Source organism: Vipera ursinii (assembly GCF_947247035.1).
Source record: "Vipera ursinii genome assembly, chromosome: 1".
NCBI classification, from domain to species: Eukaryota; Metazoa; Chordata; class Lepidosauria; order Squamata; family Viperidae; genus Vipera; species Vipera ursinii.
In genome coordinates, this window is record NC_139512.1 from 338403051 (window position 1) to 338415868 (window position 12818).

Consider the following 12818-nt stretch of genomic DNA (forward strand, 5'->3'; position numbering starts at 1 on the left):
CCGTTATTGATAAGGAGTGTTAAAAGGTAGAATATATGCTGTCATAGATGAGACAAGGAAAGAAAACGAGGCCATGGGTTTCAGGCTCACTCAAATCACAAGGAGAGTTTGTTACTACAAAAAAGAGATTTTTCCGGTGTCTTATCCTGCAATTTCACAGTGGGGAAGTAGTTGAGATGGGCCAGCCAAAAAAATCTGGTGGGTAGCAGAATGAGACTAAATAGGCTTTTAGCAGGTACATGCAGGATCTGATGACGAATCTGCCAGCAAGAATCACCAATAATTTCCAGATCCATCCACCATAGAGTCCCCCAGCCTCCAATCTGTCCCCACAGAAGTATAAAGTGGGTGTCAAAAAAGTCAAAATAATAGTTGTGACTGTATAATTGAAACTTCATCTCTTTTTAACATGTGTCTTATGTGCAACACATGAAAAAAAAGGCAGGTCATCGGTTGCAAGATTGCAGCCTCTATTTTAACTTTTTTTTTTACTCCTCCTGACACCCCATCCATATCCCACAAGCTGACTTCCACAAGCATTTTAAAGATGTGCCTTTAAGTCAGTGTTGATTTTTAGCAACTAGATTTTCTTCAGGATTGTCTGTCCCCAACCTGTCCTTCAGGTTTTCCAGAAGTGCCTCCATTGCCACTGTAACTAAATCGATCCAACTTGTCAGATCATCACTTTCTTTTCTTTTCTTCTAGTTGCTCAGCATTGGAGACTTCTCAAAAGGCAGTTCTGCTCATAATATGTCTCAAAATGTGATAACGTGGGCTTCCAGCGAGGAGTATGAGCTGATTTCTGCAACGACCCATTGCTTGGTTTTCTTGGCTCTCTACCAAGAGTCCTTTGTCTCAGGACTCCTCCGGCATCAAAGCTCAGAAACGTCCATCCTTTTTTCTCACCTACTTCTTCAGGATCCAACTTTCCCTTCTCACGTTATTCCTTGGGCGCTGATTCTTCCGTTGCTCAAGCATAAGTCGGGGAGGAACTGGGTGCTGGTTGACCCAAATGGACCCAACCTAATCGGCGCTTCCTTTCCACATCGTAGGAAACGCTGCATCTCGCACAGGCACGACCAAGCCAAGGACTCAGCCCATCCCTCCTCCCTGGGGGGGGGAGAGAGGGGGGGGCGCACGAGGGGGACACAACCCCCCCCCCGCCGATCCCCCTGGAAAGGAACTGGGGAAAGACCTAGGCGGGAGGACACCGCCCCCTTCTGCTGTCCGTCTCTCGGAGGCGGCCAATAGGGCGCGACGACACATCGGCCTATCCGGGAGTGCTTGTGATTTCCATGGCAGCGCCTCTGCGGACCGAGCGGACTAGGGTCCTGGCGAGGTTTGGAGGAAGAGAAAAGAGGCGAAGCAAAGCGGAGGGAGGGAGGGAGCGAGCCAGCGACGGCCGGCCGGTCGGTCAGCAGGGCGATGGGGCCCGTGCGAAGCTGTCTGGTAGGTGAGAAAGCGACCCTCTGGGCTTCGCAGTCGGTTTTAAACCGGGCAAGAAGAGCTTTCCCCGGGGCTAAGCAGCGGCGGCGGCGGCAACAGTAGCTGTTAGTTTCCCCTCTCTCTCCCTCTCTTTTTTTTTCCTAACTGCCGGTGGAAAAGAACTGCGTTGCCTTTCCCTCCGCTTTTAATCGCCTGTGCGTCGGGGAAGGAAAAGCAACATCATTTCAGGATTTCTGCGCAGAGAGGAAGCGCGCGCCGCACGTGCTCCGGGTTAGCAGAAGACCAAGTCTTTTGCTGTCAGAGAGAATTTTAGAATAACAAAGAGTTGGAAGGGACCTTGGAGGTCTTCCAGTCCGACCCTCTGCTCAGGCAGGAAAACCCCTGTACCGTTTCAGACAAATGGTTGCCCAATCTCTTTTGTTGAATCATTCACAACTTCTGGAGGCAAGTCGTTCGTTCCCCTGTTTAATTCTCCTAAGAGTGAGTGAGGCTTCTTTGCTTATGCTCAGAAACATTCTCTCCCTCCCTCCCCGCAGCCACTTTTTAAAAGTCATTAATCAGTTAGGTTTTAGCTAAAGTCCAGAAGAGGAAGGATAGAAAGACAGAAAAACAAATATTTTCTTTTGCTTGATGTTTTCCTTTCTGTTGGTTGGCTTTAGCTGTGAGAAGGAAAAAAGTGGTATTGAGTCGGCATGCATAAAATTCCTCCATTAAAAAAAACAACCTAAAACTTTTCTGATGAAAGGGGGGGAAAGGCCACTTTTGCCATGTCCTTATATCAATTTTCACCAAAAAATCTATACTTTGATAGATAGGAATTGTACTCTCTGTGGCATATTATGCTTACTCTTGAAAATAGTCTTCACTTAATCTACAAGTTCCAGACATTCTACTTCACATTTATCTTCGTATTTAGCTGCAAGAGCTGGAAGATAGCTCAGCCAGAAAAACAAGCCCTGGTATGTACTTAATTTTTATTGGTTATTTTCTATAATATGGACTTGCAAATCCAGTATGTTTTAAAGACCAAATACTGATACTGTAATTTCTTGGGTTTCCCAGAAGATAGGCCCATTAAATTCAATTCTACAGATGTATGAAGTATTTTATGTATTTCACATCTAGATGTACTGTGTTCTTATTTTTAAAAAAACCATGTGCCTTGCTGGGGGGTGAATTGCCACAGATTTTTGACAGAGACCAACTGTGTTCATACAATATGCTCAATTACAAATCAAACATACATTTTTACAAAAGGGCAATCCTGGTTCATGTAAACCTTGGTTTGTTTTTTAGAGCTTGTTAGCATGTTGCATGAACTCTGGCTAGTTTAATCTGTGATTAGGCTCTGGCTAGTTTGGTCTGCCTGTATGAACCCAGAAAGTGAGTTAATTTAAGAACTAGCTTAAGGGTGTTGTAGTTAAGGACTAAACCCATTTTCAGGGTTAAAAGTAACAAAGTTTAGCTGGACAGTTATAGCCTTAGTGATCACTTTCACTGAATTTTAAATTTGGAAGGGACCTTGAAAATTACATAGTCCAGCCACCTGCTCAATGCTGGAATACACGATTACAGTGAAAACTATATGACACCAGACTAAATCTTTTAGGTCACGAGCGCATGAGTGACCGTACACAGGGCATCCCGGTCTAGATAGGGCCGCAACTGGCGCACCAGGCGAACTTGGGCGAAAGCCCCCCTAGTCACAGCTACTATATGATCTTCCAGAGTGAGCCGCGAATCTAGGAGGACTCCCAAGTTGCGAGCCCTATCTACGGGGGATAAAAACTCACCCCCCATAGAGAGAGGTGGAATATTCTGAATATCCCGGGATGCTGGAATGCACAGCCACTCAGTCTTGTCAGGGTTGAGCTGAAGTCTGTTCCTCCCCATCCAGACCCGAACCGCCTCCAGGCAACAGGACATCACGTCGAGGGCATCACTGGGGTGGTTTGGGGTCGAAATGAAAAGCTGGGTATCATCAGCGTACTGATGATACCCAACTCCAAAACCACGAATGATCTCACCCAGCGGTTTCATGTAGATGTTGAACAGGAGAAGTGAGAGGACCGACCCCTGAGGAACTCCACAAACGAGAGACCTTGGGGTCGACCTCTGCCCTCCTGCCAACACCGACTGCGAACGTCCCAGGAGATAGGAGGAGAACCACCGAAGAACTGTGCCTCCCACTCCCAATCCCCTGAGACGCCACAGCAGGATACCATGGTCGATGGTATCGAAAGCCACCGAGAGGTCTAATAGGACTAGGACAGAGGAATATCCCCTGTCCCGGGCCCTCCAGAGATCATTCACCAGAGCGACCAATGCCGTCTCCGTGCTGTACCCGGGCCTGAAACCCGATTGGCACGGGTCTAGATAATCCGCTTCATCCAGGACCAGAGGGAGCTGATGCGCCACCACACTCTCAACAACCTTTGCAAGAAAGCGAAGGTTGGAGACCGGACGAAAGTTATTTAACACAGCTGAGTCCAAGGCAGGCTTCTTGAGGAGAGGTGTCACCACCGCCTCCTTCAAGACGGCGGGGAAATTACCCTCACTCAAAGAAGCAGATATAACCGCCTGGAACCAGCCTCGTGTCCCCTCCCGAGCTTCATAAACCAGCCAGGAAGGGCACGGGTCCAATAAACATGTGGTGGAGCTCAACCTCCCCATAATCCTGTCCACTTCCTCAGGGGTCACAGAATCAAACTCCTCCCGGATAACATCGAGATCGTCAGACTCTGCCCAGTTGGAGTCCAGACCGGTCCGAATCCGAGCGATTTTATCCAACAGATGTTGACTAAATTCCTCAGCACGACCCTGCAAGGGTTCCTCCCTCACCTCCTGATTAAGGAGGGAGCGGGTCACCCTAAACAGGGCGGCCGGGCGATTATCTGCGGACGCGATGAGGGCAGAGAAGTAATTAGACCTCGCCGCTGTCATCGCTGCGAGATAAGACCTAATGTGGGTTCCTAGTTGCAACCGGTCGGATTCGGATCGGCTGGACCTCCAACGGCTCTCTAGGCCCCGTCTCCGATGCTTCATCTCCCGGAGCTCCGCAGAGAACCATGGAGCTTGCTGGGATCTGCACCGGGTCAGGGGCCGCAAGGGTACAACTCGGTCAAGTGCCTCCGTGGCCGCCCTTTCCCAGGCTTCCACTAAGGCATCCGTCGACTTGTGAGCAGCGGAGGCAGGTGGGGACCCCAGCGCTGCCTGGAACCTATCAGGATCCATTAAGCGCCTGGGGCGGTACCATCTAGTTGGCTCCGTACACCCACGGCAGGGGGTGGCAAAACGGAAGACCAGCCGCAGGAGGTGATGATAGGTCCATGACAGGGGCATAACAGTTGGAGAGCTCCCACCAAGATCATCAAACCACCGTCCAGATAAGAAAACCAAGTCAAGGGTGTGGCCTCCCTCATGAGTCGGTCCAAGAATTACTTGCGTCAGGTCCATGGCCGTCATGGAAGCCATGAACTCCCGAGCTAACTCAGATGATCCTCCTAGGGATGGTAGATTGAAGTCACCCAAAACTATAAGTTTGGGAAACTCAATCACTAACCCCGAGAGGACATCGAGTAGCTCAGGCAGGGCTGCCGCTGTAGGTTTTAAGAAACCTACAAGGAAGACCCAAAGGCACTTTGCTGCTTTTCTTATACGGATAGCTGTGATGTAGTGGTAGACTATTTCTGAACATGTTAAAATACTAGAACTCATAATTACAACAATATTGCTTCTCCACTTTTTAATGTAAAAATAATGCTATAATGGATCAGAACTCTTCTTTCAGAGTGGTTGGTTTGATCCTTTTGAGAAACAAAAGATGTACAGAATGTTAGTATTCCCTTTTGTGTCTAGGTGAATTTTGGTATTGTTGGAAAAACAGAGTAAAAAAAGCACATTCTACAGAAAGTTGGTACTCGTATATACCCTATTTTGACTTATCCCATATGGTCAGTGTTTCCTTAGACCAGGGTTTCCCAACCTTGGCAACATTCTAAAGTTGCCAAGGTTGGAAAACTTTGTATTAATCCCAGACCTTCTTCCTTGGTCAAGGCCACCAAGTATACATTTGTAGTACAGAGTGACCAGTTTTATAATCATCATCATAATAATTGAACGGTCTGTTGTTTCTCTCATTAGTTCTGGAGGATTTTTTTTTGAGAAGGTGCTAAAATCCAGCTAATGGTTTGAACTTAGATTTCTTGGTGGAGAATGATGAATTCATTTCAAGTTATAAGACAGATATGCTCACATTACATAAGGCTGGGGGAGGAGCTGAATTGTAAAGAAATATCTTGACAGAATCTAGATGAAAAGTCAAATTCCCTAGTACTTAATGCAATATAAATCCTCCTTCTTTTGGGGAGCGTAGATGGTTTGAATTGGCAGGACTTAATATAAAAATTATTGCATGAGGTCATATATATGGATTTTGGATCAGTATGCTTATTTGAAAAAGAAATGTAACTGTCGAAACTGTTGTTACCCAAGATAGAAAAAAAAGTTGAAAAAACCCATTTGTGGGGCCTAAACATGACATGCTATTAACTACTTTATACCTTTTAATCCCTTGGTTATATTAAATGCAGTTCTCAGTAAAGAAAAAAAATTGGCTGAAGAGTTTTAAATATATATTCAAACTAACTGATTGACACAAAGTTGTCAAGTAATAATAATCTAGATAGAAAGCATTTTGGTCTGATTCAAAGAAAAGAGATTTAGCTTGCTCCCTCCCCTTCCTACCTCCAATCCCCCCCTCCTTTCCATCCCCAAAATGTTAGTTCCTTTTCTGTAAAGCCAAGATGAAAAGCTGATATGGAAACTGCTTTTTAATTTTCAAAATTAGTTTCTTGGTTCTTTGGTTCCTGGTGGTCTCAATGTTTGGGTTTGGATATCTGAATTTCTGAACTCCTAATTTAGTGGTGGAATACAATTGGTCATGCAATGTTGGAAAGAAAAATCCAGGTCACTTTAACAAACCTGGGTCTGTTACAGAATTTGAAAATATTTTCCTGCAGAAAAAGAGCTTTATAAAATACCAATAACTGATGAGCACTACCCTAGATTAGTTGTGCAAAGCTTAAATAAAATTTTGAGGAATTTTTTTCAGCGTGTTTCCTGAAATTTAGAGATAAAGGTATCCAGACTTTGTGTCAGAATAAGCCTTGGCTGAATTTTGATATTGTATATACTGAATTTTGATATTGTATATACTGTGCAATTCTGTATAAATAATTTCCTTTTGGTATATGGTAAAATAGATTCTGTTCTGAATAGCCATGAGGTCAAGCACTTAAATACATTAACCCCTTTAACTGAATCCTGAGAATCTATTGTGGTGCTCTTGTGGCTTTCAAAGTTTTGGTTAGGTATGCCCACTTTCAGGTTTGTCTTTATATCCACAAGGATCGTAGTATATGCTTTTAACAAAGAAGGCAAAAATATTCTTGTATTGGAACACATTGCATTTTTCATACTGCTCTAAAGTGGAATTATGGAATACTAAATATCTTAAGGTAAATGTACAAAGAAGGGTTGATGTCCTTATGCCCTTCCTTGATGTATCTCCTAATAATTGTACTGGTTACTGGGAAAACAAGGAAGGAAGTTGGTCTAACTCTAAACCAATGTTTCTTAAAACTTTTTGCTCGTGGCATGCTTCCAGTCTTGTTTTTCTCTTGTGCATTTTGTGAAGTTCCCATTACCGTTGAAAAAGATGTGACTTGCGCACATGGCTTATAAATAGAATATTTATTTTTATTTATAATAAGGACAATATTTGCAGTATACAGGTAGACCTTGATTTACAACCACAGTTGGGACCAGAACTTCCATTGCTAAGTGATGTAGTGGCTAAGTGAGTCACCCCTGATTTTATGATCTTTTTTGCCATGGTCATTAAGCAAATTTGGCCACTTCCATTGATTTTGCTTGTTGGAAGTCCCCTGAGAAGGTTGCAAATGGCTACAGTTGTCTTAAACACATTCCAGTTGCCAAGCGCTTTGATTTTGATGCTGTGAACTCAGGGACATTGCAACAGTTGTCCTTACTACACATTACTGTGTGTAGCTCGACATGCAGCTAAACTCTCCTATCCTTTGATAAACTAGACTGTGAATGTAAATCTTGATACTTTATTAAAGAACAGCATAAGGTGAAACAGTGATGCTATGTATGGGATAGATTTTTTTTAGAAGAATATGTGTCACAGACTAAGCTGGATGATGTTTTTGTTACCTCAGAACATTACAAAATGGAGTCTGGCTTTTCAAAATGCACCTTTTTTTCCAGAAAGAGGGATAATGGGAATATTGGTGCCCTATGGGGTCAAACTTCATCAAACTAAGTTCCAAACAATGAAAAAATGTGTTTGGCTACCATATGGAGCTCAATACACATTAAAGCAAGAAAAACCAAATGTACAGGTATAGTATAAGTGGTACCTTGCTCAATAGTAGCAACTGTGAGAGGGATCTCACAGTGGACAATCACTTAGATATGAGCCAACAGTGTGCTGCAGCTGCCAAAAAAGCCAACACACTGTTAGGCTGCACTAACAGAGGGATAGAATCAAGATTACGTGAACTATTAATACCACTTTACAATGGCTTGGTAAGGGCACACTTGGAATACTGCGTCCAGTTTTGGTTACCACAATGCAAAAAAGATGTTGAGACTCTAGAAAGAGAAGAGCAACAAAGATGATTAGAGGTCTGGAGGCTAAAACATATAAGGAACAGTTGCTGGAATTGGGTATATCTAGTGGTTTAATGAAAAGAAGGACAAGAGGGGACATGATAGCAGTGTTTCAATATCTCAGGAGGTGCCTCAAAGAAGAGGGAGTCAAGCTATTCTCCAAAGCACCTGAAAGCAGGACAAGAAGCAGTGGATGGAAACTAATCAAGGAGAGAAGCAACCTAGAACTAAGGAGAAACTTCCTGACAGTTAGAACAATTAACCAGTGGAACAACCTGCCTCCAGAAGTGGTGAGTGCTCCAACACTGGAAGTTTTTAAGAAGAGACTGGACAGCCATTTGTCTGAAATGGTATAGCGTTTCCTGCTTAAGCAGGTGATTGGACTAGATGACTTCCAAGGTCCCTTCCAACTTTATTATTATTATTATTAAAGAACAACAGCAGCAATAAAAATATGCAACTATATGCTGGAGGCATGACACAAGGCCTGGTCATAATTCACTTTTTTCAGTGCCATAGTAATTTTGAATGGTTGTTAAATGTAAGTCGAGGACTACCTGTAGTACAATTTGCTTTTCTTTTGCCCCTTTGGCACATGATGTGGCCTTATATTATGTGTTTTTCACTGGGGGTTCCCTTGAAATATTTTAGGGTCCTCAGATGATAGGCAAGATTATGTCATCTTTGTGTCTTTTTAAGAGCACCCCAGAAACTATTGGCCGGCAACAATGAGGACACTAAAAAATATAGAGTGACCCAAACTGGAGTGGGATAATCTCTGGTTTGATGCTTCCCCCTGGCCTTCATTTGTGGCTCTTGAACCATGCTCATTCCCAAGCTAACATCATCATCATTATTATTATTATTATTGTTATTGTTATTGTTGTTATTATTATTATTATTATTATTATTATTATTATTATTTATTTATTTATTTAAATTTATATGCCGCCCTTCTCCCTAAGGACTCAGGGCGGCTCACAACAATAAAAAATTAAAAAACATAGAATACAAAGATTAAAAAAGAATTAAACAATAAATAAAGAAATAAAGGACAATTTAAGCCGATAAAAACCAAATTTTAAAAACCATGATCAGTCCAGGCCCGCTTGTTGGAACAACCATGTCTTCAGGTCACGGTGGAAGGATCGAAGGTCAGAGGCCATCCGCAGCCCCGGTGGCAGTTCATTCCAGAGGGTTGGCGTGCCCGCAGAGAAGGCTCTCCCCCTGGGGGTCACCAGCTGGCGTTGCCTGGCCAACGGCACCCTGAGGAGGCCAACTCTGTGGGAGCGAACCGGGCGATGGGAGGTTGAAATTGGCAGCAGGTGGTCTCGCAAGTACCCCGGGCCTAAGCCATGTATCACAAACCCAAACCAAAAACATGATGAGTTTTGATGAACCATGTTAACCTGTTCTGCTGTGGAAAGGCCACTACGGTAGGTTGCTAAAAAGTCTCCAGGGACTGCCAAGATTGGTGTCTAAAGTGAACTGTGCCCCTTAGCTGAAAAAGGTTGCCTGTCTAGCATGTTTCCCACCTTCTGCCCCTGACCTACAGCTGTTTTTTAGAAGATGGATGGTGGGGATAAATAGTCCCCTATTCCCATCTGTAGGGGAGGGTATTAGACACATTATCAAAGGCATGGAGAAACCTTTATGTTCTGAGGCAATACCAGGTCCAGGGGGAATAGAGAATAAAGCAAGACTGTTCCATGGGCCTTCTAGAGTACTCCCAACTGGCTGCTGTTAAAAGCACAATATTTTCTTGTGGATTCCTTAATCTGATTGGGCAAAGCACAGCACTGATGTTCACTTTCAAATCATGTCAAAATTCTTTGCTGAAAGAGTTAAAAGTAAAGTTGCTGAGGTTCAGTGATCTGAGCCATCCATTCCCCAAGGAGGGTGAGGTGTGTTTTCTGCTGCCTCTGCTTTGTTAGGCTGGCAAGTTCAAGCTTGTTTTCTCAATTTGCTCTTTCTGTATAAATGACTCTTCCCATTTAATATCAAACTGCCAGCTTAGCTCTGTGGGACAATTTTGTTCCTTTGGGGCTTGAATGACTCCTGTGACCAGGATGGCTTATACTCTGTGATAATACAGGAAGTTCACAGTATTCTGTGCCAGAGAAATTTAATTTGATTGATTATCTGTTTTGATATCAAGCCTGTTTCTAGTTTGGGAAAGGAGTGTGAGAAAGTACAACCGGTGCCTACTAACAACTCAAAAGGGACTGACAGCTCAAAAACAATTTACCTGCACTGTTCCTTCCCTTCCCCAATAAATAGAAACCATAAATGCTGGTTTAAAAATCACCTGCTTCTCCCAGGTTGTATTTATTCAACATCTGATATTAAATACAGATTGTGCCTGAATGGGTGTTTCTTGACTCTTGCAGTTAATCAGGATATTGGGCTGTTCTGTTTCCAGCAGTAGCTAGCTAGATGCTGCTGCTAGCTGGCATGCAGAATGGGGACAACAGCCTCAAGCCCTTAACATGCTGCTTCTGAGCAGGGATGCTTTTTTTAAAAAAAAGCTCTATTTGCCAACTAAATATCTATCAGCAGCTTTCAGGTGCAAAGTAAGATTAAGATAGATCCAACAGCACCTTACATCTTGCAGTGTCCTCCCTGTTCAGTGTGTTTCAACTCTGGCAGCTTTTAGATGTGTGGACTTCATCTCCCAGAATTCCCAAGCTGGCATGGGGAATTGAAGTCCACACATCTGAAAGCTACTAAAAATGAAAAACACTGTCTCAAATTATTGCAAAAGGCTACATCATTCTACCATTATCTTGTGACAGTTGTTGAATAGATAACCTCCTCTTGGGCATGGACGTTTACTTCTCAGCTATGGATAAATGTCTCCATCTTTCTGATTTTCTGCAGGGCTTTTTACAACAGCCATCTCTCAGACAGTGATCCAGTACTCCTATCTTCCCAGATAAACATTCTCTATATGACTGGACCCTTTTCCATTTATGTGTGGAGACTTGTTTGGTTTAGTTTGCTTCTTGACTGAAACATCTTGGATAACTATATCATAGAAATTGTTGGTCTGCATTCCATTAAATGTAATTTCAAGGTGAGAAATGAAAACACGCTAGTGGGGTGATCCAAGACATGAGACAGTTCATCTCTGTGTGGGGCCTTTAATGGTTTAGCCCTTGATCTTCCAACAATGCAGATTTGTGCTTTCTCTTGGAAAGCCCTGACTTTGGAATTTCAGTTTTTCCTTTTTTCAACTGCAGGATGGAATTTAGGATGTGAATCTGATGTCCCTCTGATAGCATTCCCTCTTCCCCTTTGCAAACATTAAGAGGACATTAATTTTGATAGCCCTGGTGACTTCAAGGGTATGTCCAGGTCTAGAGGAAATACTTTAGGGATTGATAGTATGCTGGTCTAGGGGATGACCAGGCTAAGTCTAAGGGAGGGGTCAAACACATCATCAGTCATGAGTCCGTTCGTGCCCACAAGAGGTCTAAATCCAGCCCATCTTGAATTCCTTCTCTTATCTTCCGCCAATTTCCGTTGGCTATTAGTAATTCAGATTCTTTCAGAGAGCTCAAGCTTACAATAAATCTTTATATCCATTTGAACTGTCTGGATCTCCTGATTTTTCTGGCATTTGACAGCTAAGTCTCTTCCTTGTAGTTAGTGATAGTTTGATCAATTATGTGCCATTAAATTATTTTTGACTCCTAGTGATCACATTTTCTCCATGATGATCTAGATCTGTCTTGTTATTTTAGGTCTCCTAATGGTGCACCCATCATACTGTAACAAAATCTATCCACCTTGCTTCAGGCCATCCTCTTCTCGTTCTTTCCACCTTTCCTAGCATCAGAGGAGATGCAAACATCATCCAGAGAGATCTTTGCATAATATGTCTGAAATAGAATAATAATAGCCTGATCATTTGTGTCCTTACTGAGAACTCTGGGTTAATTAGTTCAATGATCCATTGGTTTGTTTACTTACTTGTCCACAATATTCACAGCAATCTTTTTCCAATAGCAAAGTTCAAAAAGAATAGGTACTACTGGTTTTTTTTGGGGGGGGGTATGTTGTGAAATAGGAAGATTTTACGTTTATTACTGGTTTTGTTTTTATTTCCTTCTTTGCAATATTTGGTAACTGTACAGAACCTTGTTTGGAGATGAGCAACAAATAAATTGCAGAAATAAATAAAATAAAAATAATACTGTAGATACATGCATCTTTGCTGGTTTGGGGGCCAAGCAGACAAAAACACATGTTATCCTGGAATGCTCCTAGCTCAGCTTTTGCCTCAACCTCCGCTTTGGTCTTCCTCATGGTGGAGTTATTGAGCCTCCCATAGAGGCAGCTCAAAATTCTGTTACTGGCTTTTTTCCCTTGGGAGACTAGAGCCCCAACTCTGCTCTTCAGAGGGAAAATCTGACTGAATTTATGGCTTCCTGGACACCATCCCAGAACATTGGATTGTAACGTAAGTGTAACTGGAGATAGTTGCTTCTAAATGGAAGATAAAAGGCTAGATATTTAGTTTGTTTTTAGGAGCAATGATACAGCTGTTGGTTTAGAACCAGTTATTAATAACTGGGCTGCTCAGAGACTGCATCAAAGGCAAAATGCATCCTCCAGGCCTTATTTCCAATTATATGTAAGGAGAGTGATCAAATTTGATTTGGGGACAC

At 42.9% G+C, this 12818-nt stretch overlaps 1 protein-coding gene across 2 annotated transcripts in view; it reads left to right on the forward strand.

Moving 5' to 3' along the window:
* Positions 1-1346: 1346 nt before the first annotated feature.
* Positions 1347-12818, forward strand: part of TPST1 (tyrosylprotein sulfotransferase 1) — a 36421-nt gene continuing 24949 nt past the window's right edge. For both annotated transcript variants that reach the window (XM_083351343.1, XM_083351344.1), the window contains exon 1: positions 1347-1449. The gene's annotated coding sequence lies outside the window, so the exon portion shown is untranslated. The remainder of the gene's footprint in view (positions 1450-12818) is intronic.